General features: G+C 48.4%; 1 long non-coding RNA gene and 1 other non-coding gene across 2 annotated transcripts in view; both read left to right on the top strand.

Moving 5' to 3' along the window:
- Positions 1-7,701: 7,701 nt before the first annotated feature.
- The window catches only part of LOC109489164, a 37,099-nt gene continuing 26,242 nt past the window's right edge, over positions 7,702-18,558 (top strand). The window contains exon 1 of the long non-coding RNA XR_002142114.2: positions 7,702-7,838. This is a non-coding gene — a long non-coding RNA (uncharacterized LOC109489164). The remainder of the gene's footprint in view (positions 7,839-18,558) is intronic.
- LOC117803151 lies at positions 9,467-9,569 on the top strand. The gene has a single exon (XR_004626854.1). It is a non-coding gene; the product is annotated as a U6 spliceosomal RNA (small nuclear RNA).

The following is an 18,558-nucleotide window of genomic DNA, read 5'->3' as shown; positions in this document are numbered from 1 at the left end:
TTTCTCATCCACAGATGGAGAGGGTTGATGGCTGGGATGCCGTGCAGGCAGCCCCTCCCTCCTCCACTTAGGGACTGGTCACAGCAACCCCACCCCTCCCCCAGGCCCCGATCTTCCTCAATGCCCATTTTGTGTCGTTGCCAGGGGACTGCTGTTTGCTCAGCTGCCCCAGCCCTGAGACCTCACGATAATGGACGCCTGTCAGCCTTCGGGCCCCTGTGTCTGGGGCCGGGGGGGGGTGGGTGAGAAGCCCTCTCCTTTAGTCTGTCTGGGGCATTGTCCTTTCCTTCCTGTCTGGGTGGGGGTAGGAGGCATTTGTGGTCATTTCCTCTCAGACTTGTTTCCCTTTCTAGAAGCTCAGGCTTGAATCTCAGCCTCCTGCCACCCCCAGCTATGCATTCCCAAGCAAGTCCCAGCAGCCCTCAGCCACAGTTTCCCACCCTGTAAAGACTTAATACCTATCTCTAGACCTGGCTTCAAATCCCTAGTTCAAATTTACCATTTATTGGTCTTGTGCCATAGCCTCTGTTTCCTCATCTGAAAAATGGGGTTATCAGTTGTACCAGCCTCACATTAAAATGGAATCTTACAGCCCTGAGCTGCTTTATACTTGCTTTGGGCAAGTCTCTTGAACTCTCCAACCCTCCACTTTGTCCTCTATAGAGTGGGGATGATAACGGGACCTGCCACATTCTGGTGGGAAGTCACGAGAGAGAGCACAGACCTGGCACACAGGAGATGCTCAATGAATGCTGGTTTTGAAAAACACCTCAAGAACAACCAGGCAAGATAGCCACACATCCCATTGTTACCAGGACCAAGACTGATGGGGTGCCTAGGTGGCTGCCCTCCCCCACGTCCCGGGGGGTCTCTTTATTTCTAGGTTGAATGCATGTGGTCATGCCATGCTCAGAATGATTGCAATTCCTTGCTTTATGGCCCAGTGTGGTCACTTTTTGCAAATGTTTCCTTGCCCTTGTAATGGCTGTGCCTTCCGCAAGCACGGGCTGCAAGGTCCTAGATTTTTGTTATGCAATAGATCCTTTATCTGAGGTTTTGCTTTCCACAGTTTCAGTCACCCATGTCAACTGTGGTCTGGGAGCAGATGATTCTCCTTCTGACCTATAGTCAGGTCAGTAGTAGCCTAATGCTAGGTCGCGATGCCTACGTCATTCACTTCGTTGCATCATATAGGCTTTTTATCACCTCACATCAGGGCTCCTGCAGCTGGAGGTCATGGTCCCAGTGCTCCAGGAGAAGTGAGGCTGAACTCCAGCGCAGCAAACCTGGAGTCTGGAGCCTGGGGAGGAATGTGTGATGATCCTGATACCAGCTGGATGGAGGAAGGGCCCACAGTGAGTCTCAGGAAGAAGTAGTTTGCAGAGCATGGGGGTGGGGATACAGAAAGTACCTGGAAGGGCAGCCTCACCCACAGGGTCCCTCTCCAGTGCCCACTGGCATCACCAGGCCCACCTTTAGGCTGGGAACTCTGCTTCCCCATTTAGGATGCCAGGGAAACTGCCCAGGCCTGCTCAGCCTGCAGAAGTTGCTGAGGAGGGAAGCCAAGATGCTCGAAGGCCAGGCTCAGCAGCCCTGCACCCTCTTCCTGTGCTCTGCCCCACGTACTGTCAGGAGGATCTGTCACCAGTTTAGGCCTCCAGGAGGTAGCAACAGCCCTGTGACTGAGCACCTACCATGCACCTGGCAGGGAGCGCACATAGTTCCTTGAGTCATCCAATGCATCCTTGGCCCCGCTTAACAGATGAGCAAAGTGCTGCTCACAGGGGCAGGAACTTGCCTGAGCTCCCGGCCAGATTGGAATTGTGCCCCTCATCCCACCCACAGGCTCAGATTCCAGGCTGCCACACCCCGCCCCACCCTTGGCCTTGGCATTCTGCCTCACAGCTGACATCCTCCCAGCCGCTTCTGTTCCCAGAATCCCCCTCCCTCAGCTACCAGCCTCAGCATCAGCATATGCTGCTTTCCAGCCCCTCGCGTTCCACATCCCTGGGCCGGACGTGTGCCGCTCACCAAGGGGCTTACTGGGCCTCAGGGCTGCCGGCAGCCTTTCTCTAGAAATTGTGATGCGTGGCTTTGCCTCTCTTCTCGCTAATTCAATCCTTTAAGCTCCTGGGCAGTTTTTCCAGAGGGTGAGCTTCCCAGAAGGGCTTTGGGATAATAAAAATAATTGCTAGTAACTTGTTGAACATCCACTAGTTGCCAGGTACTGTGCTAAATGTTTTCCTTGCATCATCTCATCTAATTGGTTTATCAGTGCCCTGAAGTAGGGGCCCATATCACTCCCATTTTACATGGGGAAACTGAGGCTCAGGGAGCTGAAGGGACCCTACTCAAAAGCACAGTAACAGTAGTATCCCACATTTGCTGGGCCTTTAGTCTGTGTCAGACACTGTTCCAAGCACTTGATACACATCGGGTCATTTAATGCCCTCCATAAGCCTGTGAGGTCAGTACTCTTTACCTCCCTATGTGAGAGGTGGAAACAATGAATTGCCCAAGGCCACATAGCTAGGAAGCATCTCATGGACCACTAGGAGGTAGAGGTGGGATTTGAACCCAGGACCCACCTCATGCAAGCCCCAGTTTGCCCCTAGCCCTCCCCTGGGAGGCAAGGCATTAGCCAAAACCAGGCCTCAGACCGTGGGACAGCTCCCAGCACATCAAGGCAAAAACCACAGCTGGGAAGCCGGCCACCTTCCAGGCGGGCTGAGCTTGGACCTAGTCCACAGGAAGTGGCTTTGGCCAGGACCCCTGAGGGGGTGGGGGGGATCCCCAAGGGCTGTGCTGGGGCAGGGCCTGGGCTCCCCAGATGGCCCAGGAATTGGCAAGCAGTTGTGCCACCCGAGCACTTTGCGGTAATTATGGTTTCCGGCCTCCAAAGCCTTCCAAGTTCTTACATTAAATATTTTTAGCAGATGAGCCTTGAAACCTCCTTCAAAACAAAACCAAAACAAAACAAAACAGATTTCTTAACCATAAAATCTAGGAATACATGTTCAGAGATGACCTCTCTAGAAGTGACTGTGGAAGTCTGATCTAGATGGCCCAAGTCCATTTTGAGGGAAACCTGGAACCAAGCTGACTCTCAGAGCTCTGAAGAGCGCGGACTCCAGTGTGACACAGACCCGTGCAACCAGCTGGACAAGGCACCTCACCGCTCTGAGCCGGGGAGACACATGACAGCCGGGGAGTAGGCACTCTTACCATCAGTAGGAGTAAAAGCCCAATGTGCCCAAGTAAATTGTGACTTGGGCTAGGCCAGCTGCAAGGTGACATATCCAAGGTGACATAAGACATACGAGCTGTATCCTGGTGACCAGACTGTTTTCCTGGAAGGATGGGCACCCTTGGCCCTATCTCTGAGGCCTGTGGCTTAGCTGGCCCACCCTTCCTTCCACTTCTTCACATTGAGGCAAAGCCCAGCTGGCAGCACCCCACCCAGGCTGCACTAGGGCTGGGTGTGACAGCATCTGTCACCACTGTGTGGCTGGTAGAGCCTTTGCAGGCCTGGGGCCAAGACACTACGAGCCTGAGATGCAGAGATGGGAGTGGGTGGAGGCTGGGGCTAGGGCCTGCATTTCCTCCTCAGCACATTTCATTTCATGGCCGTGTCCCACCAGCCTGAAACAGAATTCACCCTCTTTGCCCTCACCCCTGTCCCATCTCAGTGACAGCACCTCCTACTGCTATGAAATCCACGGATTGTCCTCTCTGTCCCTTAGCTCCCATATCTGGTCAACCCCAAGTCCCTCCAGTGCCCCGTTGGACTCTGTTAGTCGGGTCGAGCAGTCATGACGAAGTACCACAGACTGGGTGGCTTGAACAACAGAAATCGCTTTTCTCACAGTTCTGGAGACTGGAAGTCGCAGATAACAGTGTCGTAGGGTTGGTTCCTTCTGAGGCCTCTCTCCTTAGCTTGTGGACAGCTGCCTTCTCCCTGTGCCCTCATGTGGTCCTCCCTGTGTGCTTGTCTTATCCTAGTCTCTTCTTACGGGGACACCCGTCAAACTGGATTAGGGTCCATTCTAATGACCTCATTTTACCTTAATTACTTCTTTAAAGGCCCTATCTCCAGGGGCGCCTGGGTAGTGCAGTCGGTTAAGTGTCTGCCTTTGGCTTGGTCGTGGTCTCAGGGTCCTGGGATTGGGCCCCTGTGATCAGCCCTGCTTCAGACTCCCTGCTAAGCAGGGAATTGGCTTCTCACTCTTCCTTTGTCCCTCCCCCCTTCATGCTCGCAAGCACTCTCTCAAGAAAATAAATAAAAATATTTTTGAAAAAAGGAGTAAGCTCTTTGGTGATTTATCTGGATTAGTCCTCATGACTTCTATGGGGTAGGTGCTGTCATTAGCTATGTTTAATAGATGAAGAAACTGAGGCACAGAGAGAGTGAAAAAAGCTTGCTCAAGATGGTACAGCTAAGAGGTGGATAAGGCAGGATGCAAATCCAGGCATTCCGGCTCTGTCCGTGCCCTTGACCACCGCACTCAATGTGCTATGCTGTCTTAGCCTCCGTGCTTTGGCTCAACTGTTCTCTCTGCCTGAAATGCCTTTCCACCCCTTCTCTGCCTGGCAAACTTCTATGAATTCTTCAAAACCCATTTCAAATGCCCCTTCCCTGGGATGATAGCCTCTGCTCTACGTCATGCCCCGGGAGCAATCATTAGTGCACCCATCATACTCTGAAGTAGTTGTTGTGATGATTGTCTGTCTCCCTGGGGACAGGCACCAGATCTGATCGAGCATTGTGTTCCCCACACTTAGGGCGGGCCAGGCACGGAGGCAGACCCCGGTGAAGGAATGAGTGAATGAACAAATGAACCAATGAACACTTCATCAAATACAAATGATTAACATGGGTGTATCTTTAAGAGTAAATTCCAGTTCTTTATTAAAAGAGCCAAATGTTTCAAATCCCCCAAATTCCTGCTTTTGGAGAAAAAGAAATGTAAGACACAAACACCTATATCATTTTTGTCATGAAAATTTACCTTTTTGCCTCATTTTAATCCTGACCCCAGCACAACCTTTTGGTCCTTTGTAACACTGTCCTACCTACTCCCTGGAGGAAGGAGGAGGTTTTCTAAAACTCCAGGAGGGTGCTCCTGCTGGGGGATTGGGGAGGAAGGGAAAACAAAACAAGGGAAGGAAGAAATTCTTAGCACCCCATGGGTTCCTTCCACATCTCCAATTGTTGAAAATGACATTTTCTTTGTTTAAAATAATAATAATAATAATAATAAAGGCTTTGTTTTTGTAGAAATGACTCAGCCCCTTGTAAGATTGAAAAAGATTTAAACCTCCCATGAAAGGGCAGAGAGGAAAATAAAATTACTGCATGTCACCCACCCCCAGCTGCTTAAACATGCATATAGTCATCGAGCTACGGCTAAGGTGTGAGCACTCTGCCGTGTGTTATATTTTAATAAAAAAATCTCACCACCCAGAGAAAGCTCTTGATATCATCTTCCAGAATTCACATCTGCCTCTTGTAACACACTTATGCATTTGCTAACTAATAACCGTTTATCGAGTACCTACTGTGTGCCAGGCTTTGACTGGGTCCTGGGGATAAGGGGTAGATCTGTCTCTAGGGGACGGACTTTCATCAAAGAATGACATATGTGATTATTGAGCTGCAACTGTGGCCAGAGCTGTGAAGAAGGTGCTGGTACTTTGACCTAGCCAGTGAGGACAGGGAGGGCTTCCTGGAGGAGGTGACAGGTTGATGTGAGTATAAAGGTGATATTAACCTGGAGAGATTGGGAAAGAGCATGTTAGGTAAAGGGAAAGCCTCTGGAGGAGGAATTCCAAGTGGCCACCATGGCTGGCAGCCAGTTCCCCTTCCTCCAACCCTATAGAAACCAGATTTTGTTCTGGTGTCTACCCCTCCAGCCATTAACTTACTACTTTACTCAGATAAATTCTAATGAGTCTAAGCAGATCACAGTGGTCCTCATCCCTTTGCCAGTGGTTGGGGGTGGGAGAGGGCATGCAGTCCAGTTGTGACTCTGAGGAAGGGAAAAACAGTCTGCAGGAGGGCTTCTGGAAAGGATCAGACAAACTCTGTTTTGCCTCTGGACACCAATGGTGAGGATGTGATATCTGGAACTGCTGCAGCCATCTTGCACCCCTGAGGATGAGACCAACCTCTGACAGTGGTTGAGCCAAAAAAAGCAAGAATCTGGGTTCTCAATGATGTCCTCTAGCTTTTGGATAAACAATTCTGTACTGCCCTACCCGGGACTTCTTGTTATGCAAGGAAAACAAGACCCCTTGTTGTTTATGTGATTTTGAATTGGGTTTTGGGGAAGTTGGTCTAGTTGAAGGTGGGGGCTGAAGGGTTTGTCCTCCAGTAATTGCACATTGTTTTTACTTGGATTGTGGGATTACTAGGAGTGGGAGGGGGGCTGGTGGAGGTTATGACCATCGTCCCCCAAACTGTCCTTTGGCTCCACTAAAGCCCATTAAATGGAATAACCTCTAATCCAAGAGGCTCTTGGGGCTTGAACATAGAGAGCAATGGGAGAGTGCCAGGAGCTATGGCAGAAGTGAGTACCCATCTGTGTGCATGGAAGCCCTGTGTCAGCCCTGGCTGTCCCCATCTTGTCCAAGTACTCTTTGATACTCAATTAACTTTAGCTCCTCTTCCCATGCATTTTGGGAAATGCCCCTCCAGGAGTCCCAGGGACTCCTGGGCAGCTAGACTCTTATCATGTCAATGGCTTCCTAATCATTGCTTTGGATCTGTCAATTTCTCCTTGCATTTATGTCAGAATTTGCTTTACTGAAACATTATTCAGATACTATAAAATTCAGTCTTTAAAAGTGTACAATTCAGTGAGTTTTTTATTCACAAGGTTGTGTAACCATCATCACTATTTTATTTCAGAACATTTTCATCACCCCATAAAAAATCCTTATACACATGGGCAATCACCAGCCCCTGGCAATCGCTAATCTTTCTGCCTCTGCAGATCTGCCCATTCTGACATTTCACATAAATGGAATCATACAATATGTGGCCTTTGTGACTGGCCCTCCTCTCACACCAAGCATCCCATCAGGTGATATTCTCAGCCAGTATAAGAGCTACTGCAGTCACCTCTAGTTACAAATAACACTTTTCCCCCTTGTTATGTGTGCATAAAACTTTTCTAGAAATAAAACCATAGTCTACATGGGGTTTTCTACTCTTTTCTTCAATTATTATTCAGTGAAATATTGAGGACCTTTATCTGTGTCAATATTGTATAACCCTTTTTAATGTCTGTAGAATAATCTATAAGGTTAAAAAAATAATTTTGGGGTGCCTGGGTGGCTTATTCAGTTAAGCATCCGACTCTTGGTTTCAGCTCAGGTCATGATCTCAGAGTCTTGCGATCAAGTCCCACATCGGGTTCAGCACTCAGCAGAGAGTCAGTCTGTCTCTCTCTCTCCCTCACCTTTTGCCCCTGACCCCTCTCTAAAATAAAATAAATAAATAAAATCTTTTAGAAAAAATAATAATAGTTTGAGTTCAGTGCTTAAGCACGCAGGCCCACAGGAAAGAAAAGAATGACCCCCTCTGAATGGGTCTTTGCTGTTCTTCCAGCTATTCGTGAGAGTAAACGATGAGATGAGCATCCTGTGTGTACATTTCCTTAAAGTTCTAGACATAGGACTATGGGTCAAATGGCATGCATGTTTATTTCTTTTTACATTCTCCTAAATTGTTCTAGGGAAGGGTCAGATCAGAAAGGCTGTCCGCTACAGTGAAGCATTGTGGCTTCTGGACCCTTGTGCCTGGGTTTTAATCCATTTTCTACTTCTCCTTAAAGGTAAGACCTTAGCCTGTCTGTGCCTCAGCTTCCTTATTTACAGAATGGGGATAATGAACGTACCAATTTCACAGGATTGTTGTGAGAATTACATTAGTGTGATACATGTAAGCGGCAGTTCTCGACTGGGGGTGACTTTACCCCTCAGTGGACATTCAGCAATGTCTGGAGACATTTTTGGTTGTCACAACTGGAGTGAGGTAGCACTAACATCTGAGGGGAGAGGCCAGAGGGAGGGCTAAACATCCTGCAATGCACCGGACAGCACCCCTCCACCAACAAAGAATGACCCAGTCCCAGTGTCAATAGCGCTGAGGTTGAAAAACCCTGATGTAAAGGGCCTGGCCCGAAATAAGCTCTTACCAGTGTTGCCTGTCATTATTTACACTCCTGCCAGCAGGACAGAAGAATGTTTTGTCATACTTTGGCCAAACCTTACAAATTCGACTTAACTTTGATGGGGAGGACGTTGTATGGTGGTACATTTCTAAGCCACCAAAGGAGCATTTCCTTATCCCTTCATGGGCCTGACCATGTGGGAATAGCATCCATTCTGCTGTGGGTTTCTGGGGAACTGGCTGGCAGTTGGGTCCAGCTAAGGAAACTTTGACCCTGTAAGCAACAGCTTCAGCATTCCTGGGATTACCTGTCTAAAGTGTTTGTCTCTGAATATGTAGACGCAGGAACATGTGGTGGGTAAAAGGTAGATTTTGACGTCAGGTCTGGATTCAGATCGCAGTTCTACTGCTTCCTCGTTGTGAAGACAAATTACTTCTCTAAACCCTGTTTCCTCATCTGTAAAATAGGATTATTGTGAGGATCAAATAAGATAATAGAGCTCCAGGCCTGATTCTTAGTGTTCAGAAATCACAAGGATGGTTTATTCAGTGGTTGCAACATTCAGGCCCTCAGCTAAGACTTTCCACATTGTTATTCAGCTTCATGGCAACTACCGTGATAGTCATCGCTATCATCACAACAAGGTCAAAGCCTCCGCGTCTATCTATCCAGGTACAAGGGAAAGCTTCTTGTTGAGCTTTTAGTCAACATTCCACAAACGTTTGCTGACCATTACTATGTTCCCAGCCAGAGGCTGGCACTGGCAGATGAAAGGGGCTGCTAATTCTCTCCCACTCATATTAAAGAGGTGTTGGGGGTGGGGGGGGCTGCCTGGTCCAGTCAGTAGAGCTTCTGACTCTTGATTTCAGAGTTGTGAGTTTGAGCCTCACGTTGGGCATGGAGCCTACTTTAAAAAGAAAAAAAAAAGACATATTAAAGAGGTAAACAAATAAAAACCACAAACAAAATGTCAGGAAAAAGACCAGATATATTAGCTTTCACTATATATGTAAATGGGTTAATTTCCTTTATTAAAACAGAAAACAGCGAGAAGATAAGTGGAAAAGCAGAAAAAGAAAGTTTACTTATGTGTTACTGATAAGGGAACTAAAACAAGCCTTGGAAAGAAGTAATCCCCAGTGAAATAGCTCTGTATTTATAAATCATTGAATTATATTTCAAACGAATAACAAACCACACTGAAGGGAAGAAAAGAACCAATCTGGGTAACTTTTGAATACAGAACTTTGATATATACTCTCAGTCTGAAGATAAAGAGAATTATATCCTCGCTTTCATAGCACATATACTAAAATTGGAACAATACAGAGAAGAGGAACATGGCCTCTGAGCAAGGATGACATGCAAATTTATGAAGTAAAAAGCAAAAAGATTAAAGGGGCACCTGGCTAGCTCAGTTGGTAGAGCAGTCAACTCCTGATCTCGAGTCATGAGTTCAAGCCCCACATTGAGTGTAGAGCTTACTCAAAAAAAAAAAAAAAAAAAAAGATTAAAAAATTGCGAACAAATACTGAAAACTCTACCTCATAGGCTTGTTTTTCATAGTGGCTTGGATTAGCAATTCTAAAACTATTCTCCGTGTACTGGAGGATTGAATAAAAGGTGAAATACATTGAGGATATTGAGAGCCAGGCTTCTCACTGATATAGAAGGGACACAAATATGCCATGGAGAAGGCCAGGAAGAATGTTGTGGTACTGGCCTGGGCTAGGAGGTAGCAAGATGAACTCCTGGACTTATATTTAGGTATGCATGTATTTACTGAGAGGACCTAGAAACAATAAGCCCACCCAGGGCCTAGCTCCTAGCTGCTTCTGCCTTTTTTTTTTTTTTTTAAGATTTATTTTTCCTTTTTAAATTTGAAAGAGAGAGAATGAGAGAGAGAGAGAGAGAGAGAGAGCAGGAGAGGGAGGAGGGTCAGAGGGAGAAGCAGACTCCCTGCTGAGCAGGAAGCCCAATGTGGGACTTGATCTCAAGTCCCAGGACTCCAGGATCCTGACCTGAGCCAAAGGCAGCTGCTTAACCAACTGAGCCACCCAGGCGTCCCTAGCTCCTAGCTCTTAAATACCATCCTCTACCAAAGGAACTAGAGCTCTGTGGAGAAAGGGCTGATTTCTGAGCCAGGCCAGAGAGAGTACAAGATGTGCCTGGGGCATCTTTTTGCACTTGAAAGTAAGCAAGCCCTCAATGAAGAAGAGCATTCCAGCGAAACGCCATAGCAGCTAGCTAGAATGACGAATCTGGAACAGTTTGGTTATCCAGTAGATAACGGTAGTAATGAATTACAACTCACTGAATAAGATTAGAATTCGTGGCCCATGGTCCATGCAAGCATACATGCCCATCTACTGGAAGCTCTTATTTACAGTAGAACGCTAATAACAACAGAAATTCTAAGTCACAATTTTATAATCATCAGAGTAATAATTAATTTAGATAAGAATTGTCAAGATCTAAACATAGAGGCGAAAGTTTGGTAGGAAATTAAATATCTGGGATGCCTGGGTGGCTCAGTCGGTTAAGCATCGGCCTTTGGCTCAGGTCATGATCCCAGGGTCCTGAGATCGAGCCCCGCATCAGGCTCTCTGCCCAGCAGGGGAGTCTGCTTCTCCCTCTCCCTCTGCCCCTGCTCATGTGCTCTCTCTCTCTCTCTTGCTCACTCTCTCTCAAAATAAATAAATAAAATCTTTTAAAAAAAAAAAGAATAAAATATCTGTATAGTCTCAAAGTACTCCCCTAGAAATTACTTGTGAATAATAAAGAGAAAATAGTAATTATACAGTAGATAAAATGGTAGACACACCTTAACCAAGTGACCAAAATAATCATCACCAGTAATAGGACAACTTGACATCAAGTGCTTCTTTTTTTTTTTTTAAGATTTTATTTATTTATTTATTTGACAGAGACAGAGACAGCCAGCGAGAGAGGGAACACAAGCAGGGGGAGTGGGAGAGGAAGAAGCAGGCTCATAGAGGAGGAACCTGATGTGAGGCTCGATCCCATAACGCCAGGATCACACCCTGAGCCAAAGGCAGACACTTAACCGCTGTGCCACCCAGGCGCCCCCCAACCAGTGTTTCTTAATAGGATGCACTGAGAAGGACGATAATCGTTTCTGCCCTGCCCAAAATGCACAGCCTGATCTAATCACTAAGAAATAGCCGACAAATGAAAATTGAGGAATATCCTACAAAATAAATGACCTGTACTCCTCAAAAATGGCAATGTCATGAAAGACAAAAAGGATGAGGAACTGTTAGCAAGTGGGGGGAGACTACAGAGACATGGGAATTAGATGTGATATATAATTCCAGATTGGATTCTGAACCAGGAGAAAAATTGCTCTGAAGGGCATCATTGGGAAGATTAGCCAAATTTGCATAAGACCTGTAGATTAATAGAATGTTAGGTCAGTGCTAAATCTCCCGATTTTGCTAATTGTCCTAATGTTACATGCGTATCTATGGTCTCAGGAAATATACACTGAAGTATTTAGGGTGAAAGGGGCATCATATCTGCAATTTACCCTCATATGGTTCAGAGAAAAGATATACCTAGAGAGGGAGAACTATGAAGCAAATGTCGCAAATGTGAATAATCAGCCAGTCTGGAGGAAGAGTATATGGGAATCCTTTGTGCTACTCTTGTAACTTAGAACCTCGACATTATTTCAAAGTAAAAAGTTAAATAGGAAAAAAAAAAAGAAAGAAAAAAGCCCGTTTGGATTCTTCTCTTTAAAGAAGGTATATTCCCGGGGCGCCTGGGTGGCACAGCGGTTAAGCGTCTGCCTTCGGCTCAGGGCGTGATCCCGGCGTTATGGGATCGAGCCCCACATCAGGCTCCTCTGCTATGAGCCTGCTTCTTCCTCTCCCACTCCCCCTGCTTGTGTTCCCTCTCTCGCTGGCTGTCTCTATCTCTGTCGAATAAATAAANATATTCCCTTAAGACACTCATTTATGCCTCTTCCGCAAGACTCAAACTCTCGCTTAATGATTTCAGTAAACATCCCACTCTCGGAAGCACGCCGAGATTTGTTTATGAGGTCCTCACTCCCCAGCCATGCAGTGCAGGTCGTGTTTCTGGAGAGGTGGACAGTATCCACTGAATGATTGCGCATCCTCTGAATCCCCAGTGCTCCTCCGTGAGCCTGGCCAGAGCAGGAGCTCAGGGTAAAGTTTGTGAAATTGAAAGATTGAATTCCCCGATTGCCTTCAGGGGGTGAGCGTTAGGACTGAGGGAGTATGGAGCGGAACCCCACTGGCCTCTGGTGGGGCAGGAGCCTTTATGCATGTCTGGACACGGGGCAAGCAAGCTTTGGACACAGCAGCGCCTGAAAGCCTCCATCCTGCGTCTTGCTGATGAGGGAATTGTCTTGGAATGGGCAATCAGGAGAGAGAGCGGGGTGCATTCCCCTCTGCAGGGGCGACTCAGGACTAATCCCATCAGTGTGGCTCGGGGTGAACAGGATGACAGCCTCCCGTAAACTACACCGCAGGGGTCCTTGGAAGTTTACCAGCCCCCTCTGGTTTGTTAAACTCCCTGGTGGCAAATGCCCAAGGGGTCTCGGGCTGCCCCTCTGATCTTGATTGAATCTTGCAAGCCTGGATACAGGGTTTTCAGCCTGACTTTTCAGGCTGCCTTGAATCCTCACGATTCCACTCTTGAAGATGCTCAGATTGATGGGGCTCTAGGTGGGGTATTTGGAAGTGACTGGCCATGGGTGAGACTGGGAAGGCCAGTGGGGGGCCTGGAACGTCAACCCTGGAGTGTGGTTTGATCCTCAGAGCAAGGGGAGGAGCCACGGGACAGTGACAGGTCATGGAATGAAATGACCGATTTTCATTTTAGAAAATTCCCTCTAGCGGCTGAAGTTGAGGATTGAGGGTGGGAAGAGACAAGAAGCAGAAAGATCAGTGTGGAGGCTGCCACACACTCCTAGACAAAACTAGAGCAAGAAGTATTTTTAGACCCTGCTCTAGAATAGGAATGGTAAAATGTAGCATATATAACACCACCCTAACTTTCTATTCTCATGGCAGACATTATTAATCTCTCAGTGTTCTCCCTTACACTGGGCCCGGGGTGGGCTGTTCCCACAGACAGTACCAATCAATCCGAGTAGGCACACTGGATGAAAGAATTTTGCCCTCTGGGCTCTGTGATATAAGGCAAGGGAAAGTTGTCGGGTTTTTTTTTTTTAAAGATTTTATTTATTTATTCGACAGAGATAGAGACAGCCAGCGAGAGAGGGAACACAAGCAGGGGAGTGGGAGAGGAAGAAGCAGGCTCATAGTGGAGGAGCCTGATGTGGGGGCTCGATCCCATAATGCCAGGATCACGCCCTGAGCCGAAGGCAGACGCTTAACCGCTGTGCCACCCAGGCGCCCCGAAAGTTGTCAGTTTTGAGAATATGCTTACATTTGCCAACAATGGTAAATTGTCTAAACCTTCAGGTCTGCCCCAACCTGAGGTTCTGGGAGTAGGACCAAGATGATGTCCTAAGTCAGTCTTTGAAGTGCCTGACCGAAATTGTGCCTTGCCCTGCTCTATGCCCTCCGTGTTCCCACTTAGAGCTTTTTCACATCCACTATCTCATTTCAACCTCCTTGACCTTCCTGAAAGGGCAAAGTCGTCATCCCCATTTTACAGATGAGGAAACTGAGGTAAGAAACTTCCAGTAGAGCCCTCAAGTTCCACAGGTGGTAGATGGCAGAGCCGGGATTCACACCGAGGGCTGTCCGGCTCCAAAAGCCCTGGCTTCTTCCACAATAAGCTTATCCCGGCCGCAGCAGCTTTTTGCATCTGTCAGGGCCCCATGCCGAAAAGCCAGAATGGGCTGGGGCAACAATGACTTTGGCATCTTGGCAACATCTTGGCAGCAACAGCTTTGCTTGTCAGTAAAATCCTTGGCTTAAAAAGACCTGGGAAACTTGACTTTTGAATCACCCTTATGTAATCCGCTCTGCACTGAGCCTTGGAGAAGGAAAGCTCTGGTCCCTGGGTGGGGGTGGGGGTATCACTGAGGGGGGGCTGCACAGATGTAAGGGGCGGAGTCCTCTGGTTGTGGAAGAGAATAAAGTTTCTGTCCTCGCACAGTTGGAATGAGGGCCCCAGAGCCAAGCAGCCAGGGCCAGGGCGGGGCCAGCCAATCTTTGGCACGTGAAATGCCACCCTGTGCTCATGGCAGATAATTCTCGTTAATAATTCATCCCCCCTGGCAGGCACGCATCCTGAAAGCCCTGTCTGTTCCTGCCTTATGGGGTCCCTGCTGGAATGTGGGGGGTCGAGAGGCAGGCCCCAGACGTGGGCAGAGTTCAGACCAGGCTGGGTAGGCGGGGCAGCGTCTGGGCACTGCCTGGGGCAGAGGGAGCCTTTGTGCTCTGTGCCCTAGGAGCCCCATCCCCAGCTGCAGCCACCCCATCGGGGAGAAATGGCTAAGGCCTGCTCTCTCTGTTACCTCTCCCGCGGCAGCCAGGGCAGAGGATGCTAATCTGGGTGCAACCTGGCAGCTGACAGATCCACCCCGTTGTGCTCAGGGTGCTCTTTCTGAGCGTCAGGAGGGGGACGGGTAGGGGGCCTCAACCCTGAATGCACAGCACAATCTTCTGGGGAGCTTTAAAAACACTAAATCTCAGTCCTCCACCAGAGGCTAAGGTATACCGGCCCGTGGGGGTACATGGGCATCGGCGCCCTTTAAAATTCCCCAGTGGCTCTGGAACGAGCTGAGGTTGGTGTGCATTTTGGGAGCGTGACTCCACGAGCTCAGTCACCACCAGCTATGTGACCTTGAATGCAGGAGGTAGCGGTGGGCGGCTCAGTTTCCTCATTTGTGAAACGTGGACAGTGATAGTACTTATGGTGTGGGGTAACCGGAAAGATCCAAGGACATGCTGGAAGGACGGAGCGCTGCCCCCAGCATGGAGCACACACTCAGATGTTTAGTGCCTATGGATAGTTAGTTATTTTTATTTCTTCCTTTCCATGCCAGCCAAGGGGAGATTTGGGGGCTTGAAACCAGGGAAGAAAGTCAAAAGGACGGAGATAGGTCCCCTTTGAGGATGACACCATTAGGGTGACGAGGGGAGGATCTGCTTCAACGTGGGGGCAGGTTGGGAGGTTTTGGTCCCTCCGTAGCTCTGGGAGAAGCCCACGCTCTTTAGCAAGGCACGTGGAGTGCCTCTGGGATCTCTGCTGTTGGAGCACAAAGTGGCTGTTGTTGCTTCTGGCACCTTGCCTCCCAGCAAGCTCTCCAGGGCAGGGATGAGACTTGCACACAGGTGTCAGTCATGGTGGACAGCCCACAGTGCAGGACACAGAGAGCTGGCAGTCCCTCAGAGCAGGGCATTAATGGTCACAAGGGCAATAGTAGCTACCACTTGCTGAATGCCCACGTGTGCTGGGCATCACGCTTAGGGCTTACAGAATCGCACTAGCCTTACTGCTGCTCCCTCTGGCAGAGGATGCTGTCAACCATGCTGGTAAGGGTCAGAGATCAGTCAGTCCAGCGCCCCCCGTAGCCCACTGTACTCTACAGCCTCTGGCCTCTGTTGGCCACTGAGCTGCCTTGAGCACTGAATCAGGACCCAGAGCCAAGCACCTGTCGCATCCGGCACTGTGATGCTACAGCTTTCTTTGCTAAGTGCCCAGCTGCAGAGCAGAGCAGTGTTTAGGCTGGTGTTTTCCCCTGAAGATGGGTTTCTCCCTCTTTCTCTCTCTTTTTTTAGAGATTTTATTTATTTATTTGTCAGAGAGAGAGCACGAGCACAAGCAGGGGGAGCATCAGGCAAAAGGAGAAGCAGGCTCCCTGCTGAAGCAAGGAGCCTGACGCAGGACTCAATCCCAGGACCCTGGGATCATGACCTGAGCTGAAGGCAGACCCTTAACCCACTGAGCTACCCAGGCATCCCAGGTTTCCCCATTTTTCATCCAACTGTAGGATGGAGGGAGTCACTGGGAATATCCCGTCTGCTTTCCAGCCTTACTGAACCGAAACTGCATTCCAGAGATTTCTTTGTAGAACCTGACTTATGCTGCACAAATTAATGAAAGAAGTGTGGCCCATCCAGTGGTCACATATTTGGAGCCAAGGGTGGCTTGCTCAGCAGACCCTGTATGAACTTGCCCAACGTTTGGACACGGATCGCTGGGTCATTTGCAGCCATTTGGTGGGGGTCTTCTGGGTGCTGGTGACATGGTGAGGAACAGCTCTGCTCTCATGGAGCTCTGACCCCAGTGAGGGGAGACAGAACCCAAGCAAGTACACGAATGTAAGTGGCCACCAATGAACAGCCAAAAGAGCATGTTGTTGCAGGTTCTTGTCTCACAGAGTCCAAGAATGAATCTTGTGGACAAAAGGGTAAAGTTAAGTGAAAGTTTATTAAGGGAAGGTGAGAACAGAAAGGAAAGAAAAGGAACTCTCTATAGTGAGAAGGATCCTGAATGGGTTGCCACTGAGGGCTTTTGTGGTCAGTTTTTTATAGAAAACTGACCAGGGAACTTGGTGAATATCTTGTCTATAACATTTAAGACAAACATTAACTGGATTTGTAAATATTATGAATATATCTCCTCTACATTTAGAACAAACAAAGCGGATTTGTTATGTTCTCCTCTCTCTGGCTAATATCTTGTCTGTATCATTTCTCCACACCTGGGATTTCTGTGACCCTAGTCAGGTCGCCCTCTACCTGTCTCTCCCTGCCTAGCCTTGGCTGTCTCTTACTCAATGTGGCTGGGGCCAACCTCAGACCCAGCCTTGAGGGATCGCTTCCCTGGGCAGGTGACATTTCAGCTGAGCCGTGAGTGGCCAGAGGGAGGCAGCCACGCACAGGTACAAGGCACCAGTGTAGCTAGCGGAGGCAACAGCTGATGCAAAGGCCGGAGAAGATGAGGCAGTGGGGAACAGGCAGGGCTAGGGCTGGCCAAGGGCCTGAGTGGAGAGGCCACAACGCAGATTACCCAAAGCCCAGCCATGTTTGGGCTGCTTGCGTCAGCCCCAGCAGGGTCTGCACGGTGAGAGGGACAGGGCCCATCAGCCCCTGTTAGCACTGTGCTTCTGGCTGTCTGTCCTGGGGGAAGCAGGACCCTTGTTCTCCCCAGGGGCCACAGGGACAGGGCCCAGCTCTGCCAAGGCTGGGAAGGGAAGGCCTAGCTGAATGTGTGTGTGTTTGTGTTTGGGGAAGTTGGTCTTTTTTTTTTTTTTAAAGATTTTATTTATTTATTTGACAGAGATAGAGACAGCCAGCGAGAGAGGGAACACGCAGGGGGAGTGGGAGAGGAAGAAGCAGGCTCATAGCAGAGGAGCCCGATGTGGGGCTCGATCCCACAATGCCGGGATCACGCCCTGAGCCGAAGGCAGACGCTTAACCGCTGTGCCACCCAGGCGCCCCTGGAGAAGTTGGTCTTAACCTGTGTCACCGTCAGTGGTTTGAGAGCTCCTCAGAGGGACCTAAGCCGCCAGGTGAAAGGCCCTTCAATCACGTGGAGAAGCTATTTCCTTCAGTCCCATCCCTCTGATTACATCAAGGTCAATGTCCGCTTGCTGTTGGTTTGTCCTTTACCCCCTGACATTTGCTAATATTGCTTTTTACACAAAGAAAAACTGGGCCAGGGACCACAGGCACAGTAAGCACCAGAAGGCAATAGCGCTGCTTGTTTTCAGCGTCCTGTTCCAGCCACCTTGCACGGTGGTCACTGACTTTCTTTTTACTATTGTAATATTACTCCTTTAAAAGATTGTTTTTGTTTTTGCTAACAGCTTATTAAGCTTCCCTTTGAAATAAAATTATTTTAGTAAAAAGAACGAAATCATCTGAAAGAGCAATAGTAAACCATACTGAAGAAGGTCGAGAGTTGCGACAGCGGTCATGAAGAAGGTCTGTACAGGAGCGGAAACGTGGGACTAACATGCCCAAGGCCCACCTCCCCAGTTCCACAATACTTTTTCCCAGGAGAGCATTTCTTTTTGTTATTAAATGTTTGTGTTGATAGCGAAGCAGACCATAGCATTTAGTCAAGACTTTCAAATGGAGCTTTTTTTTTTTTTTTTAAAGATTTTATTTATTCGACAGAGAGATAGAGACAGCCAGCGAGAGAGGGAACACAAGCAGGGGGAGTGGGAGAGGAAGAAGCAGGCTCATAGCGGAGGAGCCTGATGTGGGGCTCGATCCCATAACGCCGGGATCATGCCCTGAGCCGAAAGGCAGAGGCTTAACTGCTGTGCCACCCAGGCGCCCCTCAAATGGAGCTTTTGATCACATATTTATTTAGGCATATTCCACCTTGTTGCAAAAGAAAAGGTATTGTGGCAACTTACAAACATAGACAAAATACAATAGAGTAAAAATAAACAGATCTG

The sequence above is a fragment of the Ailuropoda melanoleuca genome, chromosome 7 (assembly GCF_002007445.2).
Source record: "Ailuropoda melanoleuca isolate Jingjing chromosome 7, ASM200744v2, whole genome shotgun sequence".
NCBI lineage: Eukaryota > Metazoa > Chordata > Mammalia > Carnivora > Ursidae > Ailuropoda > Ailuropoda melanoleuca.
This window is presented reverse-complemented; position numbering and strand designations above follow the sequence as displayed.